The sequence below is a fragment of the Salarias fasciatus genome, unplaced genomic scaffold (assembly GCF_902148845.1).
Source record: "Salarias fasciatus unplaced genomic scaffold, fSalaFa1.1, whole genome shotgun sequence".
Taxonomy (NCBI): Eukaryota; Metazoa; Chordata; class Actinopteri; order Blenniiformes; family Blenniidae; genus Salarias; species Salarias fasciatus.
This window is the reverse complement of record NW_021941382.1, coordinates 453,393-471,091: the sequence shown is the minus strand read 5'-3', so window position 1 is coordinate 471,091 and position 17,699 is coordinate 453,393. Positions and strand designations below refer to the sequence as shown.

Sequence of the window (17,699 nt, the reverse complement as noted above, 5' to 3'; positions counted from 1 at the left end):
AAGTATTCATTTATGCTAGATTGTTGAAATTTAGCCTGTTGGCTTGTGTCTGGGCCCTGATGTCTTATGGCAATTTTATTCAACAAAGGGCATCAGCCGGTGAGTTCGATTTGATCTCTTTTATTATGCTGTACAGCAGGAGAAGTCACGCAGTCAACAGATTAACAGAGTGCGTTCTGCCCTCGCAGGGGCGTGCAAGTCTCTAATAACTAACTGCCACGTTCACTCCCAGAGGCCTTGACTGCACCCAGCCGTAGGCTGGACACAGGAAGACTCCCACGAGTGCCGCAGCTGCTACGTTAAGATTATCAGGAAAAGTTAATTCTAGACAAAGCATTCGCGGTTCCCCACACATCTGAGTGTATGAGAGCTACGGTTATTTATAACAAAAACAGTTGAGCATGCACTCATTAGAAATTTCCACCACACCCTCCATCCTCCTCCAGGGCATCATTGACACTAAAGGAATATTCATTGACGTGTATGTCAGCAACCCGGGGTCTGTGCACGACGCCCTGGTCCTGCCAGATCCCCAATGTACCAGCAGGCAGTGCTTCCACCAACTGATACTTCCTGCTGGGCGCTGGCCTGCTGCGCCCGGCTGCGGTGACGACATCGTACCGACAACCTGCTGCAAGTGAGAAAACTTCATCTCAACAACGACAAATTATGAACGCTAAGGAAGCACAACAAATGGTTACCATGGTTACATCACAATATATCAAATGTTTCCATATAGATTTTACTTTACAGGCCAGGCTGAAGCTCGGTACAGCCGACATCACGCCAAAGGGTGGAGCAGCACTGAGAGCACATTTGGAGTTTTGAAAACTCGCCGGTGCTCCATCTTCCTCAGAGCCCTGGAGAGTCACTCCATGTTCACGCCCAGGCGGTCGCTGCCTGCTGCATCCTCCACAACGTCTGTGTGGCAGCAGGTGACTCCATGGAGGAGGAGGAGGAGGAGGAGGAGGAGGAAGGTCCACAGAGGGACGATGGACACGACCACGGAGATGCTGAGGCGGATCGGAGGGACCTGGCAGGAGGCGATGTGCGAGCCAGGCTGGCTGCTCAGCTTTCTGCTCCAGACCAGCTCCCAGCATGCCTCAGTGAGCAGGATTACAGAAAACTCAGGAGCTCCCCAGATGAAGTCATGCTCACCGCTCAACAGTAAATATATGCTCATAGACAGACAGACAAAGAGGGAAGTGTCAATATGTTACTTGTGTTGAGCAACATTGCTGTTTGTTTTTTCATCTTGTGATTGTAAATAGTTGTGTATGGATGTAAAATACAGGACTTTAGAAGAAGAAGTGCGCCCCAGAGCTATTAGCCTCGCATTTAGCACTTCTGTGCCCAGTTAGCCCGATGTAAGACCGGCCATGGCGGTGACTCGTTTGATATTAGAGCTGCGCTTCCAGGGGGGGCGGCTGAGGGGCTTCACCTGCCGCCGGACCCGCTCCATGCATGGCTTCCTGCCGGAGAGATGCCGGCGGATCGCCTCCCAGGTCTTGCTCCCCTACCTTCTGTCCGGCCTGGGCATCCTCCTGGACACAGTCCAACACTGGGAGGTCTTCAAGGAGATCTCTCAGATCCTCATCCTTGTGCCGGCTCTGGTGGGCCTAAAAGGAAACCTGGAGATGACCCTGGCCTCCAGACTCTCCACAGCAGCCAACGTGGGGCAAATGGATGAGTCCCAGCAGCGATGGAGGATGGTGCTCTCTCACCTGACTCTGATTCAGGTCCGGGCCACCGTGGTGGGCTTCCTGGGGGCGGCCGTCGGTCTGGGGGCGTTGACCTTGGAGACGGTGGACTTGGTCCAGGCAGGCATCCTATTTGCTAGCGTTGTAACCACGGCCTTCGTCGCTGCGCTGATCCTGGGTGGGGTCATGGTGACAGTCGTCATTGGATCCAGGAGGCTGGGCATCAACCCAGACAATGTGGCCACGCCCATCGCCGCCAGCCTGGGAGACCTCATCACCTTGTCCCTGCTGGCCTGGACCAGCAGCTTTTTCTTCCACTATAGAGACATGTGGTTCCTGCCTGCCATGTGTTGCGTGTCGTTCCTGCTCCTCATCCCGGTCTGGGTCGCCATCGCCAGCATGTCTCCGCCGATCAGGCAGGTCCTGAACTCCGGCTGGTGGCTGGTCATTCTAGCCACGGTTATCAGCAGTGTCGGTGGTCTAATGTTGGACAAAACAGGAAGCCAACCACACTTTGGAGGAATGGCCATCCTCGCTCCACTCATCAGTGGTGCAGGCGGGATTCTCGTAGCCATCCAGGCCAGCCGGATGGCCACCTCCCTCCATTTGGGAGCCCTGCCTGCCACTAGTCCCCCCTGCCCAGGATGCTGAACCGTCTTCTGCTGCTCCGATATGAACTCCAGATCAGCCTGCGCGCTACTGCTCCTTGCGGTCCCGGGTTACCTCCTGTTCCTTGGCGCCGTCCGGCTCCTACAGGGGGGCCACGTCAGCCTGACGCCCCCCTTTGTCTTCGGATACTTGTGTGTGGCCCAGCTTCAGGTGCTGATCCTACTGTTTGTGTCCGGCCTGGTGGTGCCCTGGCTGTGGACGCTAGGGTTGGACCCGGACAGCTTCTCAATATCCTGCCTCACAGTGCTGGGAGACCCCTCCCTGTGAAGAGGGATTCTTATCCAGATCACCACTCGATGAGGCTTCTGTTTCCTCAGTAGTCCCTTGAGTGAAATAGTGAATAGTGTTAGTTTCAACTAGGGATGTCCCATCCATCCATCCATTTTCTACCGCTTATCTGGGGCTGGGTCGCGGGGGCAGCAATCTCAGCAGGGATGCCCAAACTTCCCTGTCCCCAGACACTTCCTCCAGCTCCTCTGGGAGGATCCCAAGGTGTTCCCAGGCCAGCTGTGAGACATAGTCTCTCCAGCGTGTCCTGGGTCTTCCCTGTGGGACATGGCCGAACACCTCCCCAGGGAGGCGTCCAGGAGGCATCCTGAACAGATGCCCGAACCACCTCAGCTGGTCCCTCTCAATGCGGAGGAGTAGCGGCTCTACTCTGAGCTCCTCCCTGGTGACTGAGCTCCTCACCGTATCTCTAAGGGAGCGCCCAGCCACCCATACGGAGGAAGCTCATTTCAGCCGCTTGTATCCGGGATCTTGTCCTTTCGGTCATGACCCAAAGTTCATGACCATAGGTGAGGGTGGGAACGTAGATTGACCGGTAAATCGAGAGCTTCGCCTTTCGGCTCAGCTCCTTCTTCACCACAACGGACCGATACAACGACCGCATCACTGCAGCCGCTGCACCGATCCGCCTGTCAATCTCACGCTCCATCCATCCCCCACTCGAGAACAAGACCCCAAGATACTTAAACTCCTCCACTTGGGCCACAGTCTCTCCACCGACCTGGAGGGGGCAAGCCACCTTCCTCCGGTCGAGGACTATGGCCTCGGATTTGGCGGTGCTGATCCTCATCCCTGTCGCATCACACTCGGCTGCAAACCGCCCCAGTGCATGCTGCAGGTCCAGGTTCGATGGAGCCAACAGGACAACATCATCTGGAAAAAGCAAAGATGAAATCCTGTGGTCCTCAAACCGGACCCCCTCCGGTCCCTGGTCCCTGAACCGGACCCCCTCCGGCCCCTGGCTGCACCTAGAAATTCTGTCCATAAAGATTATGAAGAGCACCGGTGACAAAGGGCAGCCCTGCCAGAGTCCAACATGCACTGGAACAGGTCCGACTTACTGCTGGCAATGCGGACCAGACTCCTACTCCGGTCATACAGAGACAGGACGGCCCTTAACAAGGGGCCCTGGACTCTGTATTCCCGGAGCCCCCCCCCACAAGACACCACGAGGGACACGGTCGAACGCCTTCTCCAAATTCACAAAACACATGTGAACTGGTTGGGCAAACTCCCACGAGCCCTCGAGCACCCTATGGAGGGTATAGAGCTGGTCCACTGTTCCGCGACCAGGACGAAAACCACATTGTTCCTCCTGAATCCGAGGTTCGACTATCGGCCGAATCCTCCCTTCCAGTATCCTGGCATACACTTTCCCGGGGAGGCTGAGGAGTGTGATCCCCCTATAGTTGGAGTACACCCTCCGGTCCCCCTTTTTAAACAAGGGGACCACCACCCGAGTCTGCCAATCCAGAGGCACTGTCCCCGACCGCCACGTGATGTTGCAGAGACGTGTCAACCAAGACCGTCCCTGCACATCCAGAGACCTAAGGTACTCGGGGCGAATCTCGTCCACCCCCAGTACCTGGCCGCCGAGGAGCTCACCAACCACCTCGGTCACTTTAGCTTGGGTGATGGACGAGTCCACCTCTGGGACCTCAGCCTCTGCTTCCTCTACGGAAGATGTGGCGATGGGATTGAGGAGGTCCTCGAAGTATTCCTTCCACTGTCCAACAATATCCCCAGTTGAGGTCAGCAGCTCCCCACCTCCACTGTAAACAGTGTTAGTGGAGACCTGCTTTCCCCTCCTGAGGCGCCGGACGGTTTCCCAGAATTTCTTCTCGGCCGACTGATTGTCCTCCTCCATGGCCTCCCTGAACTCCTCCCAGACCCAAGTTTTTACCGCCACAACCACTCGGGCTGCAGTTCGCTTGGCCTGCCGGTACCTGTCAGCTGCTTCTGGAGTCCCATGAGCCAACAAGGCTCGATAGTACTCCTTCTTCAGCTTGACGGCAGCCCTTGCTCCCGGTGTCCACCACCCGGTTCGGGGGTTGCCGCCACGACAGGCACACAAGCTCGGGCTCGTTCCCCCCCAACGAGGTGACATTCCATGTCCCTACAGCTAGTCTCTGTATCTGGGGATCGGGTAGCCGGGCACCCTGCCGTCGGCTGCCACCCAATCCACACTGCACCAGGCCCCTACGGTTCCCTCGGTGGGTGGTGAGCCCACCGGAGGTCAGGTCCACGTCGCCCCTTCGGGCTGAGCCCGGCCGGGCCCCATGGGCAAAGACCCGGCCACCAGGCGCTCGCTTAAGAGCCCCAGCCCCAGGCCTGGGTCCAGGGTGGGGCCCCGGCTGCGCCATACCGGGCAACGTAACTACCATTGCTCTTTTACTACTAATCGGGGGTTTTGAACTGCTCTCAGTCTGGCCCGTCACCCAGGACCTGTTTGCCGTGGGAGACCCTACTAGGGGGCATAAAGCCCCCCGGCAACATAGCTACTGGGATCATGCGGGCTCTCAAACTCCCCCACCACGTTAAGGTGGCAGTTCTAGGGGGAGCAGAAAAAAACCTGATAGGGCAAAAAAAAAAAAAAAAAAAAAAACCTGATTGGGATGTCCCGATAGAAACGTAACAGAAAAACATTGAGAACCACTGATTTCAGCTATGTTAAACAAATTTAAACATGAACTTTTCCTTCAGAAGAAAGGAAAAGATTTAGTCAGAAGAAAATAAAAACTGATCCACTGCTGGATTCACATAAAATGATTGATGTGTCACGTTTAAATAGAGCAGAGTTACAACCAGAAGCAGCCGACATGAAGCAGCTGAGCGCCGGGTCACCACGGCTACAACACAACACTGTCCCTCGAATGTCCCATATCACCGGAACATATTTTCAAATAAGCTCAACTATGAAACAATGATCCAGGGTTTCCCCCAGAAAACTTGCTAAGCCCGGTGGTTGGACTGCTCGAGGCCACCGTGTTTATGTAAAGAAAAAAAAAAAAAGTTAAAAGTTGACAGAAATTTGGAAATTATGACTTTTGTGTTATTGTAAGCATTTATTAACATTACTTAAATGCAGAGTCTTACAAAAAGGCATAATCTTAAATAAAGTTTTAACAAACAAAAAATACAATTAAAATAAAAATCAGTTGTTTTCAATTAAATTAAATCCTAATGAATCTTAAAACAAGGCATTGCTGTTCAGGTAAAATAAATTAACAAAAATAAAAAAGTGCAAACATGATCAAGGTGTAACAACAGGGCACTCAGAGGCTGAAGAGGTATCTGCTGGACTGTCTGACCTCGTCTACTTTTTGAATGAAAAACTAAAGAAAAAATATTAGATTGCTTACAGTTAATAATATTCTTATGTTCTTTAAGTATTTGTTGTTTCTATGGAGTTCACAGCAGTGCAGCAGTCCAGCAGTACCTCCTTCAGTCCAGCAGAGGGCGCATTGTTCCTGTTAGATGTACAGTGCAGTGTGAAGCAGTAGAAGAAGAATGTGTATGAATGGAATCCCCCAGACTGATGAAGCATGTTGTTCGTTCTGCTTCATTAAACAGAAGCACCGCAGTTCCACCGTCTGGACAGTGAATCATTCTGAGGATAGAACACGAACCATTTTGGATTAAATCCGCTAGTTCGATGTTTCCCATCGCGGCTCACAGAAGGCTGCTCTGACGACGTGCTAACATCCATGCTAACTCGCACTGGCTCTGCGTCATCAACTTGCTGCGGCTCTCTGATGAAAACACGCCTCACCTCTGACCCCCTGTGTGTTCACGTATCGACCATAAGGTGTCGCCGTTGCAACCGTATCACCAGATGAAATTAAAAGCTCAAGAGACCGTCTTTGGTATCGCTGTTTTGGCTCATAAAGAAAAACATATTTACAATTAAAAAAAAAACACCGACGCTTAGCCTGGCAGGGGGACAAGGAAAGCCTGACGGCCCGCCAGGCCTATAAAGCACTGAGGGAAACCCTGAATGATCCCAAAAGAACATTTTAAACTACTATATTCCCTCCAAAAATACTTTTAAAACCACATTATGCGAAGCAGTAACGCTAATAATTCAGTTTTTTACTCACTGTTGTGCGTTTTTTCCTCTTGCAAAATGCATTCTGGGTACTTTTGCCTCCAAAGTCTGAAAAAATCTGGTTGAATGCAGACTCGATAAAGTGGGTCCACATCCAGTTATTTAATGCATACTTGGTGAGAAGCATACTTTGAATTGGACAGTACAAATACAGAGAAGTACGGGTATTGAGAAACGGCCAAGGACTCCACTCTGGCTGTCAGGGTCAATCAGTGATTCTGCGATCGATCGCTGGGCTCTCTTTAAGGAACCACGCTGATCCGGGATTGGTTCACCTGGCTTGATGAATACATGCGTTCTCATCCTGGATTGGTCTTCTGTGCAACTAAGTAATCCTGAACCTTCTGGTTTTGGATTGGATGAGCCTGGATCAGTCGTTGAAGAAGAAGAGGTCAGATCCTCACAGCATGAAGCAAACAAACACACTGTATTGAAAAGCCAACAAGGCCACGAGCACATTATCAGCACTCAACAGAGGAGCTGTTCTTCAGTCTGAGCATCGGGACAGGAAGTCCTCCATATCTCTGACTCAGGCTGGACTCCAGCATGTTCCTCTGGACAGCAGGCTGCTTATGTCAACACATCCAGTCACAGCTGAATCTGTCTTCATTGCTTCAGAATGAGGAAATGTTGATGAGCTCAGGAATGCAGCTCCTGATGCAGATCAGGAGCAGGAATCAATGGCAGAGACTCCCTGACAGCAGATACTCTCTAAAGTTCGATTATAACCAACAACTCAGTGTGCTTCAGCTCTAATTTGACCTCTTTAATCCTGATTTTAGAAGGTGGAGTCCGTCTCGTCGTGCTTCTGCGTCCAGTTTCTATCAAAGCCACGCATGAAAAACAAATGAGCTCAAAATAATCCTCCCACTCTAGATGAGTACAAAAGGTTTTTATTTTTCTTATTTCTACCTGAAGCACTAAAAATATCCTGAGCTAACTGAATGACTGCCAGAGTCACGTCACCCAGACCTGTTTTACCAGTGCTGCTCAACAGCGAGGCAAGAGTTTGAATACAGGCCAAGAGAAGCACTGCATTGTTCTCGAGATTTGCCTGGGTTCCTCCAACTGGGAGGGTGAAAAAAAAACTGAAGTCTGGGTTTTTGTGACCGACCACACAGCAACTCTTCAGCATTGCAAAAGCTGCTGAAGCCTGAGAGATGAATAGTGATTAGTCCAAAAAGGTTCATTGGTCTTCCAAGTTATAATCCAAACCAAAGGTTCTTTTCCAAAGACCAGGGAGGTATTTTGTTATTTACCTGACGGTTTCGGCAGCTGTCAGCTGTCTTCTTCAGAGTGTGAAGTGGCAAGATACGTCACAACATCACGTGACACTCTGAAGAAGACAGCTGACAGCTGCCGAAACTGTCAGGTAAATAACAAAATACCTCCCTGGTCTTTGGAAAAGAACCTTTGTTTTGGATGAATAGTGATTGTTTTCCCGTAAGTCAACATGGCGACCACCGTTTGGAGGGGGTGACTTCACAGCGTTAAAGGATGCCAGTAGTCCAACCTGGTGTGATGATCGTCTCAACCAGAGACAAAAGTTTGAAATCAGCGAAAGCTAGACTTTCTTAACAGGTGATCAGCTTCAAGCGTTGGACATACTCCATTGTCCTTTTCAAAATTTCAAACACTCTTATCAGTTACTTCTGGAAGCATGGAGGACCCATGACCATGTGCTCCATCTAAGAGTGGACAACAGAGTGGGACTGGGACCAATGAATACATCGGTAGATTGATGTTTTTTTAATGTCTTTTCCCTTTTCTTTCATCGTTTGCTTTATTGTAGCTTACTACCCCTACCCCCACTTTTAAGGCTCCCTCATCCAAGAAGTACGTGACCTTTGGGGACCAACTGAAGACCCAGCTGCTTCAAATTGGAAATAGAGGACATCTTGCACTTTGGAAAAGTGGACTGTGTTGAGACCATTTATGGTTAATCAGATGTTATAATCTGAGAAGCCTAAAGAGGAAACTTGCCGCCACTGTAGATCCAAGGTTGCAAGGTTTGTCTGTTTTTCATGATTCCATATTTTTTCCCTGTCCTTGGTTTATAAAAGCAACATTTACTGACCAGCACAATGTTTTCTCTTCATTTCTTTTAGTGTTTCTGAATGCCAAGATGTTGCACTTTGGAAAAACTTCATTATTGTTTCATGCTTTTTATCTGAGTTTGATGTCTGAGTGAGCGCTCATCCAAGATTGGTGATTCCATACTTTTTGCTATGGGTTGTAATAATAAAAAAAAAAATTAATCTCCAAATGAACACGGATGTTATATTGTACTTTTATCCACCCTGCTTGCCACCATTTGTTCCCCTCAAATTGTTGCTTCTGTGTTTAAATGTTGAGGTTCTGATATTATCTTAGTAACCACAAAAACCAGTCAACAACAACTCCTCTGATGTGACTTGTTTGTAGTCGTTAGCCTCGCTTGCAAACTGGACTTGAAAGATTTCCCTGATATTGTGAGATATTCATAGTTAAAAAGTTGATAATAAAATTCAGTAATGTGGTTTTATTACCTCATTTTGAGAGGGATTGTGAAACTACTCTGTAAAACAGAAAAGAGCCAATTTAACTACATACGCTGATCTCTTGTATTTATGACGAACTATTTTGGGGTTTTTCATAAAGAAGACTGAGCTATGTTTTATATTATTTTTAATTGTTAATTGTAAATTTAATTGAATGGTAGTTAATTAGTCACTGGCATACAGAATGTTTAATGAACAGCATGTGTGTTCAACAAAGAATCACTCAGAAGAAAGACAAAACGACAGAAAATGACTAAGCTCAGTAGATTATGTTTGGACATTTGCAAGTCTCTGTTTTTTGTTCTGTTTTTTCCACACAATCACTCTGTCCTGCAGTGAGATGTTGATCACTGTGGGATTTACTAAATTCCTGCAGTGCCTTGAGGTCAAAACCCATGCTGAGTTTAGCATGTGAGCTATTTTCTTGGACTTTATGCTTCTCTGAATGTGGGACCAGAAATGACACAAACTGATAACTGATAATATTTCTTTGGTTTTTTTTCCCTTGTCACAGGTAGAAATCCTGTTGGTTTTTCTGCGTTCAGTTTCAAGATGCCACAAAGCACGGAGTCTGAGTTAAAGGAAGAGGTCTGGCTGAAAAAAAAAAAAAAAAAAAAAACAACCTCACATGTTATGGATGAGGCATCTGTGTTGGTAGTTAAAATTATGCCATTTAATGTCTCATTGCACTCAGACGTCAAAGCATAGTACAAATAAGCAACTGGAGTCAAAAAAGAAATTATGGAATAAATGTATAGACCAAAATGTATTCTGAACTGTTGACTCATCAAAGTAGCACCTTTGGCAGATCTAACAGCTGAACACACACGTTGCATTCTTTCTACAATAGAAATCAAATATTCTTCAGAAAGTTCTTCCCATGTCTGTTACAGAAGTTCCCATAAATGTTTGGCACTTGTGGGTTGCTTTGCTTTCACTCTTCTGTCCATTTCATCTCAAACCAGCTCAGTGGGGTTTAAGTCTGGAGGCTGTGCTGGCCACTCCATGTTTTCAAGTTTACCAGCTTCTTCTTTTTTTTCGCAAGTTAGTTCTGGCATAGCCTGGACTTCTGTTTTGGGGTCATTATCTTGCTGTAAGATGAACTCCTGACCAACTAGACACATCCCAGAGGGTACTGCATGGCGCTGCAGGATGCTGTGGGAGCCGTTCTGGTTCAGGGTGCCTCTCACTCTGAACAAGTCACCAACCCTGGATCCAGCAGAACAACCCCAGACCATCAACTTCCTCCTCCATGTTTGACAGTTGAAGCCACACACTGTGGAAGCTTCCTTCACCTGCTCTCCGCCGTACAAAGATCCTGCGTGATGAACCCAAGATATCAAATTTTGATTCATCGGTCCATAATACCTTGTTCCAGTCTTCAGTAGTCCAGTGGCAGTGTTTCTTGGCCCAGGCCAGCCTCTTTGTCTCATTCTGACGTCTTAGTAATGGTGTTCTTGCTGCAACTCGTCCAGTCAAACCCGCAGCTCCAAGTCTTCTCTTCACAGTTGAAACAGAGACTTGCTTACTATGACCACTATTAAAGCTGCTGTAGGCAGGATTTTGCTAGTCAATGCTAATTTTTCTGTGTTTTCTTTGGATTAAATGTCAGAGTATCCATTGATAATCCTTTAGGAGTGCAGCATAATTGCACTACCGCGAGGGCGCAGCGTTTCCATCTGTCTCTGTTCTGAGCTGAAAAGGAATCTGGACAGCTCCAGGTATCTTTGACCAATCAGAAGAGTCCCTGAGGCTCTACCCGTGATTGGTCGAGGGGCATTCGTCACACGTTCTTGTGGGAGGGGCTTAACTTGTGTAAGGGCGTGATGTCAGAGAAAACAGGACAGGATTGGCTGTGCTGGGTTTCAAATCGCCATCTTAGATGGGTCAAATCGCCATCTTGTTTAGGTAACCCTAAGCAAGATGGCGGAGATGCGGAATCCTGCCTACAGCACCTTTAAGCTGCTTGAAGCTGTTGTCCTGTGAGCTGCCTATCGTGCAAACTGTTGACTCTCAGAAACTTGTCCTCTGATTCAGTTGTGGCTTTGGGTCTGCCAGACCTCTTCCTGTCAGAGTTTGCCCCAGTTTGACTTCCTTTTGATGGTGAAGGAAACTGTCCTCACTGACACCTCGACTTTCTTTGCAATTTCTCTGTAGGAAAGACCTACATTTTTCAGTGTTATGATGGTCTGTCTCTCTTCCACTGTTAATTGCCTGTTACCACTTACCGTTGTATCATTTCAAGCTACTGGTTGGACTTGAGTGACTTGAATTGCAATAAATAACTGGATAAATTGGGGTGTTCTAAAACTTTTGACAGGTAGTGTAATTGATCGTCATTTCTCCATTAAAATGTGACTTAATCATTTGTCATTACTGGCATCACATAAAAAAATAGGTTGTTAATTCACAAATAATGTCTGCAGTTTAACAGCTTCGTACACTACTTAAAGGTGCATTAAGGAGTTTTACAACCTTAAAAATACTTATTTTCCACCAAAAATATGTTACACATTTTTAATGATGTGTACAATGTGCCCTGACATATCAATCAATTTCAATCAGTTTATGTCTGTATAGCCCAGTATCACAACAACAGTTGCCTCAGAGGCTTCAAGATGTTACATTGGTTGGCAAAATTAAAAACAGTGAATAAGCACAATGTTAATATGTCAAATTCACAGTAACGAGACAAAACGAAGCAACCACCGCCTTAGACCCTCACATCCGGCAAGAAAAAACTCCAAAAACCCAGTGGGAAGAGAAGAAATCTTGGGGAGAACCACAGTATGGAGGGATCCCTCTCCCAGGGACGGACAGCTTTGGCAACAGCTCGCATGAGACAATAAGAAGTAAAGCCTAGGACAATGTTGAGGACAGTCTGTTGGACGGTCCAGCACAGGAACTACGGATCCCAGAAGTAGAACTGAAGCCAGTCTGCGGGCAGGACCGACAGGAGTGTCCTCCCGGTCCGGACGGAGCTTGTTCGTAGGCCCTCGTAATAGTGGAGTCAGCAACTGAAACTGGAGAAGACTCCCCCTCGAAGGGGGGGACAGCAGGTGAAAAGCAATGAACGGACTAAAGGGAATAACATTCAGACATTAGAGGACAGGGCTCAGTGCACCGTACTTCCCACAGCATTCTAGCTCCTGGGGCAGCTCTGTGAATAGTTTAGTATTTAAACTAGTATTTAGTTAGTATAGTTTAGATCAGGGGTGGGGAACCCTGGTCCTGGAGGGCCGCAAACCTGCATGTTTTCCACGTCTCCCTGCTTCAACACAGCTGATTGCAATGAGGCTCGTTATCTGGCTTTCTGCTGGACTTGGCCATGATTCTTCATGAGATTCAGCTGTGGTGAAGCAGGGAGACATGGAAAACATGCAGGTTTGCGGCCCTCCAGGACCAGGGTTCCCCACCCCTGGTTTACATAGTTCAGTTTAGTTTAATTTAGTTTAATACTACTATTATTTAATACTTAATTACATATTCATTACAAGTACCTCTAACAGCGCTAAATTGTCACTTGAAAGTTGCAGTGCCGGTCCAGCACCAGAGTTTTTTTGGGGAGAATTTGAAAGGAATGACTAATGCGCGCTCCGGCTCGTTAAGTTTCGCTTTGTCCGCCATTACTCCGCCAGATGCTTAGTGAGCAACAACTGAGCAGGATCTTCCAGAAAGTCAGAACAGACTGGCTTCTAGCACTGCAGCTCCACACACACTCCACCAGGGAGAAGACACTTAAATCTTACTGGAGCGCTACTAAACGAGCGAGGAAGGAGTTCCTCTCTTCCGTGCAGGAGAGCCACAGGGACGAGTTTTTCACTAAGCTGCATTACGCCCAAGGCCTGCAGGGGGCGCTGTTTCGCATGAAACGTGCAAACTCCTTAAGGCACCTTTAAAAAAAAAAAAACTGAAAAAACTACTGTGAAGTTTTATAATTATTAACCATAACATTAGGACTTTGGGTTTGTATTTTTGTTTTTACAGCTATACTATTTGGAGTGAGACTGTTTGACACCTCTGACACCATGAGACGCTTCAGGTGTGGACAGGAGGGACACCAGAGGAGGACCTGTCCTGAGGAGGAGGAAGACAGGAGGAGGAGGAGGTGATGGAGTCAAAGGAAGAGAGGAGAAGGAGGTGAAGAGGAAGAGGAGAAGGGGGTGAAGGAGCAGAGGTCTTCTGATCGTCCCTCTGATCAGAAGACCTCTGTTTAGTCTCCATCCTTCTTCTCAGACTGTCTCAGACATGTTTTCACAGAGGCAGAGCCTCCAGGTGCAGCTGCAGCTTTGAATTCTGACTCTGGACTCTGATTGGACGGTCAGAGGGCCTCTGTTTGATTGATGCTGCTCATCATTACTATGTTATTACAATCCAAACTTTCATCACTGGGATCCTGAACTTCTGGAGAAGAGGTGGGTGTCTCTCTGCTGATAGCTGTAGCATGCTAATGTAGCCGTTAGCTTTTCAAATGTCTCTATTATAGCATCGATGTGGTTTGATCAGGAGCCTCTCAGCTCTCCATCCTGTTTCTCTGGTTTCAGCTGGTCTCTACCAGTTTTAATTCGCCGTTTGCGTTTTGTGAGCATATTTCAGAAAGATGGCGCTCTGTGTCTCGGTGCTGTTTGTTCTTGATAAATCTGTTTAATGAGGTTTTCTCCCATCTGCTTTCTGAGTTTTAGTGTTAACATTGAAGACTTGATAAAGTTCTGGATCATTTTAAATTACAGGCTGCAGTCTAAACCTGCTCTGTTTCCCTCCTGATTCGGCTGTCGCTTCGTTAACAGGTTTTAAATGTGTTGCTGATTCAGTCCGGTGGATTCAGTCTGTTAACGCGGCTGGTTTTGCATTTAAACCTCATAAGTTACATATTTCCAGTGAAACGTTGTGTTAACCCTGGCATTGTGAGGAGATTTCAGAGAAAAAAAGCTGTTTTTAAAGAATAGATGTGTTTAAAGTGTGAATGTGTTTGAGTTAGTCAGCAGTAAGCAAGGCGTACAGGCTGCCTTTATTTCGCTTTGCGCTGTTCTGGTCTTCCCGCTTCATCCTATTGTCAGTAAAATAACCATTTAAACTAATAATTTCTAGCTGACCTTTGAAAATTTGTTCCCTCTAAATTAATACTTTATTTTGAAATTCAACACAACTGATTTTCATTCAGAAAAAACTCCATCCCTCTCTTTTTCTCTCTCCTGTATCTCTGAGTGAGTGTATCTGTGTGTGTGTGTGTGTGTGTGTGTGTGTGTGTGCGTGTGTGTGTGTGTCATGACCACTGACTTCTTTCCGAGTGTGTCCACTAATCTTTCTTCTTTTTTATCATTGCAGAATGTCCCTGAAACATATTATCACCAACCCTGCCCCCAGCCGCCAGCTGCCACCAGTGAAGATCCTGGTGGTGGCTGCAGAGGAGAGGAGGAAGGTCATTTCCTGGGTGACTCATGAGAGCAGGATCACTCCCGGAGTGCAGAAGACCAATCTTGTGGCAGCCATCACCGATGACAGCCACAAGATTGAAAAATAATTGAAATCAAACTTTATACTGTCCATTAATAAGTGAAAAATACTAAATATAAGCAAATTATTCTTATTTAAATAAAAGTATTTTATTTCTTGTAAAGTCAAGTTAAAATGAAGAAATCAATCAGTAAATTAAGTCAAATGTACTGAGTATGAGCACAGTTCAATTCCACAAAGTCTTGATTTCTGTTGAATTGAGCCCAATAGCAGAACAACCTTGTGCTGGGACCTCCTGTCAGTGCTGTAAATATCTCATAACAGTTACTTGACTACTACACACAGGCTAACTCTGCTTTATTGCTTTTCGCCACTGATTGTTAGATGATAAACTCATTTTTTTTGGCTCCCAACTTCATAAAAGTAGTTCCAAAAATTGTCCAGCAGGGGTCGCCCTGCGTGGATCTCCATGCTCGATGTATTATGTGGATATGCCAAATAAAAAGAAATACACATTAATCATGGCATAAGCACAAACAATTTTTGTGATTCTGTTGTGTAACGCGGGTTATTTAAGTCACTTTAAATGTGACAATGTGTGAAACAAAAGATATTTTAACAATACACAGTATAATTTCATCCATTTTCAGTGCTGTAAATAAAAGGCTGACATTCACAGAAGGAATATGAACATGTTTTCTGTATTTTTAACAAAGCTTCTGTATCCTCATGGTGTTTTATTGGAGCAGAAAAACTTGATTTGGTTGAAAAAGGCTCAGAAGTTGGACTTCACCGGATGATACTCTGACACCCTTGTGGCCAAGGCTCCGATTCGGCCAGGGAACCAGTGTGGTCCAAAAGGAGTCTGAGTGTTTACTTTTTTGGCTGTACAGTCTAATCTAAATTTTGTGCCATCCTCCGTTTGCAGAAAAGCAGCAGTGAGTCATCGTCTACAGTTGGCATTGAGAATAAGGAAAAATTCTTCGTCCACAAATTGCCAGACCAGCCTCGTTTTAGTTTTTTTTTTCATTCCACACAAGGAATGGAGAAAACTCTGAAAAACACAGCACAAATGGAAATTCAAAAATTTGAACTGGACAAACATAAAAGCCCGAGGTACTCGGAGCATCCAACCCTACTGTAGCTTTGCTTTCAAGCGCCACACTGTAAAGACCTTTGGCTCAAAGACCGACTCAGAGACGTCACTGTTCAGCTGCATGTTGCCGTTTTGATGACTGATGTTCATGTGGATGTATCAGTGGGAAATGAGTCCAGTCTCAAGGCATATTACAGTTTCCAGGATGACATTATTTGGCACAGTATTCAACAATTGAAAAGGAGGACTTCAAAACTCCCACGTAGTTTACATTTACATAAATTACAGCAGTGGGATGAGACTGTACTACAGTCTGGATGGAGGTATGAGGTACCAACTACAGGAGTTTTGAAGACACTATCTTGGTCTGAGTGGAAGGAACCGAGGCGGGACTCTAATGACATGGTCGCTCTGCAACTACTGTCAGAGGAGGCTCAGGGCACGGATGGCAAGCTTATCCAGAAGATCATCGTACAGCCAAAAGGCACAATGCTCTGGTCAAAGAAAACCACTGGAATTCTTCATAGACGATCAAAGGAGGACATCGTCTACCCAGATGTCACGGTGGCGTCGTCAAAAAGGCCAAAGGTGAAAGCACTCCATTTTACATCTCTGAACTTGCTGTAAGAAGTCCACTGAACGGATGCTCTCCTGTTCCTGTTGCCATGTTCGTGATGTGCGAACACACCACAGCATCTATTTCTTACTTTCTGGGATCCTTCATGACAGACGGCATCAAACAACACGGGTCACAAATTCACAAAAGATCAGTCATGTACATTTGTGATGGATCAGTTGTTTTAATGCAGTCAGCTGCATACAGCCTGTGTGGCCTCAGTCTGGTGGGGTTAATTTCCCAGCATTACTCCATTGTGACTGGTCAGGGAACCAAGCAAGCACGGAACTGCCTATTCTGCACAGGTGTTTAAGTCACATGATGAAGAACGCCAAAAAACAGTAAGTTCAATGTCAAAGTGAAATTGATTTCTTTATCTAATTGGATATAAATTAGAAACAATATCGCAATAATTCTGTATTATTGTTCTCCACAGTGCCAGCAAACACTATGCCCAGTGTATGCATGTGTTTGGGATGATGACCCAGGCGACGACTGTTAAGATCTGGATGGATAGCAGTGAGTGCTACCGTGCTGTTGTCGAGCCCATGCAGTGGTGAAAATGTGGAGAAGCATTTCCAAAACCTACAGAGCCTTCTGACAGCAGCTCCAAAGTCAACTGTGGATGAGTCGGGCATTGTGGAAGAAAATTTGTAAAAAATTTGTAGTAGGTAATCATTTTAAAGGGACTTAAAGGTGCTGTAGGCAGGATTTTGCTAGTCAATGCTAGTTTTTCTGTGTTTTCTTTGGATTAAATGTTAAAGTATCCATTGATAATCCTTTAGAAGTGTAGCATAACTGCACCACCGCGAGGGCGCAGCGTTTCATCTGTCTCTGTTCTGAGCTGAAAAGGAATCTTGACAGCTCCAGGTATCTTTGACCAATCAGAAGAGTCCCTGAGGTTCTCACCGTGATTGGTCGAGGGGCGTTCGTCGCACGTTCTTGTGGGAGGGGCTTAACTTGTGTAAGGGCATGATGTCACAGAAAACAGGACAGGATTGGCTGTGCTGGGTTTCAAATCGCCATCTTAGATGGGTCAAATCGCCATCTTGCTTAGGTAAACCTAAGCAAAATGGCGGAGATGCTGAATCCTGCCTACAGCACCTTTAAGGCAACTTTTCAAAATGTACCTCAGTGCTGCTGCGATAGGTGCTGCGGGTAACTGCAGCCACCAGCCAAGGCGGCACGGGAGCGCACATAAACATTTTACAGAATGTCCGGCTTCACA

General features: G+C 46.7%; 1 pseudogene; it reads left to right on the top strand.

Annotated features, from left to right (window-relative positions):
• Positions 1 to 1,379: 1,379 nt before the first annotated feature.
• LOC115385373 (solute carrier family 41 member 3 pseudogene) lies at positions 1,380 to 2,636 on the top strand (annotated as a pseudogene).
• The last annotated feature ends 15,063 nt before the right edge of the window (positions 2,637 to 17,699 follow it).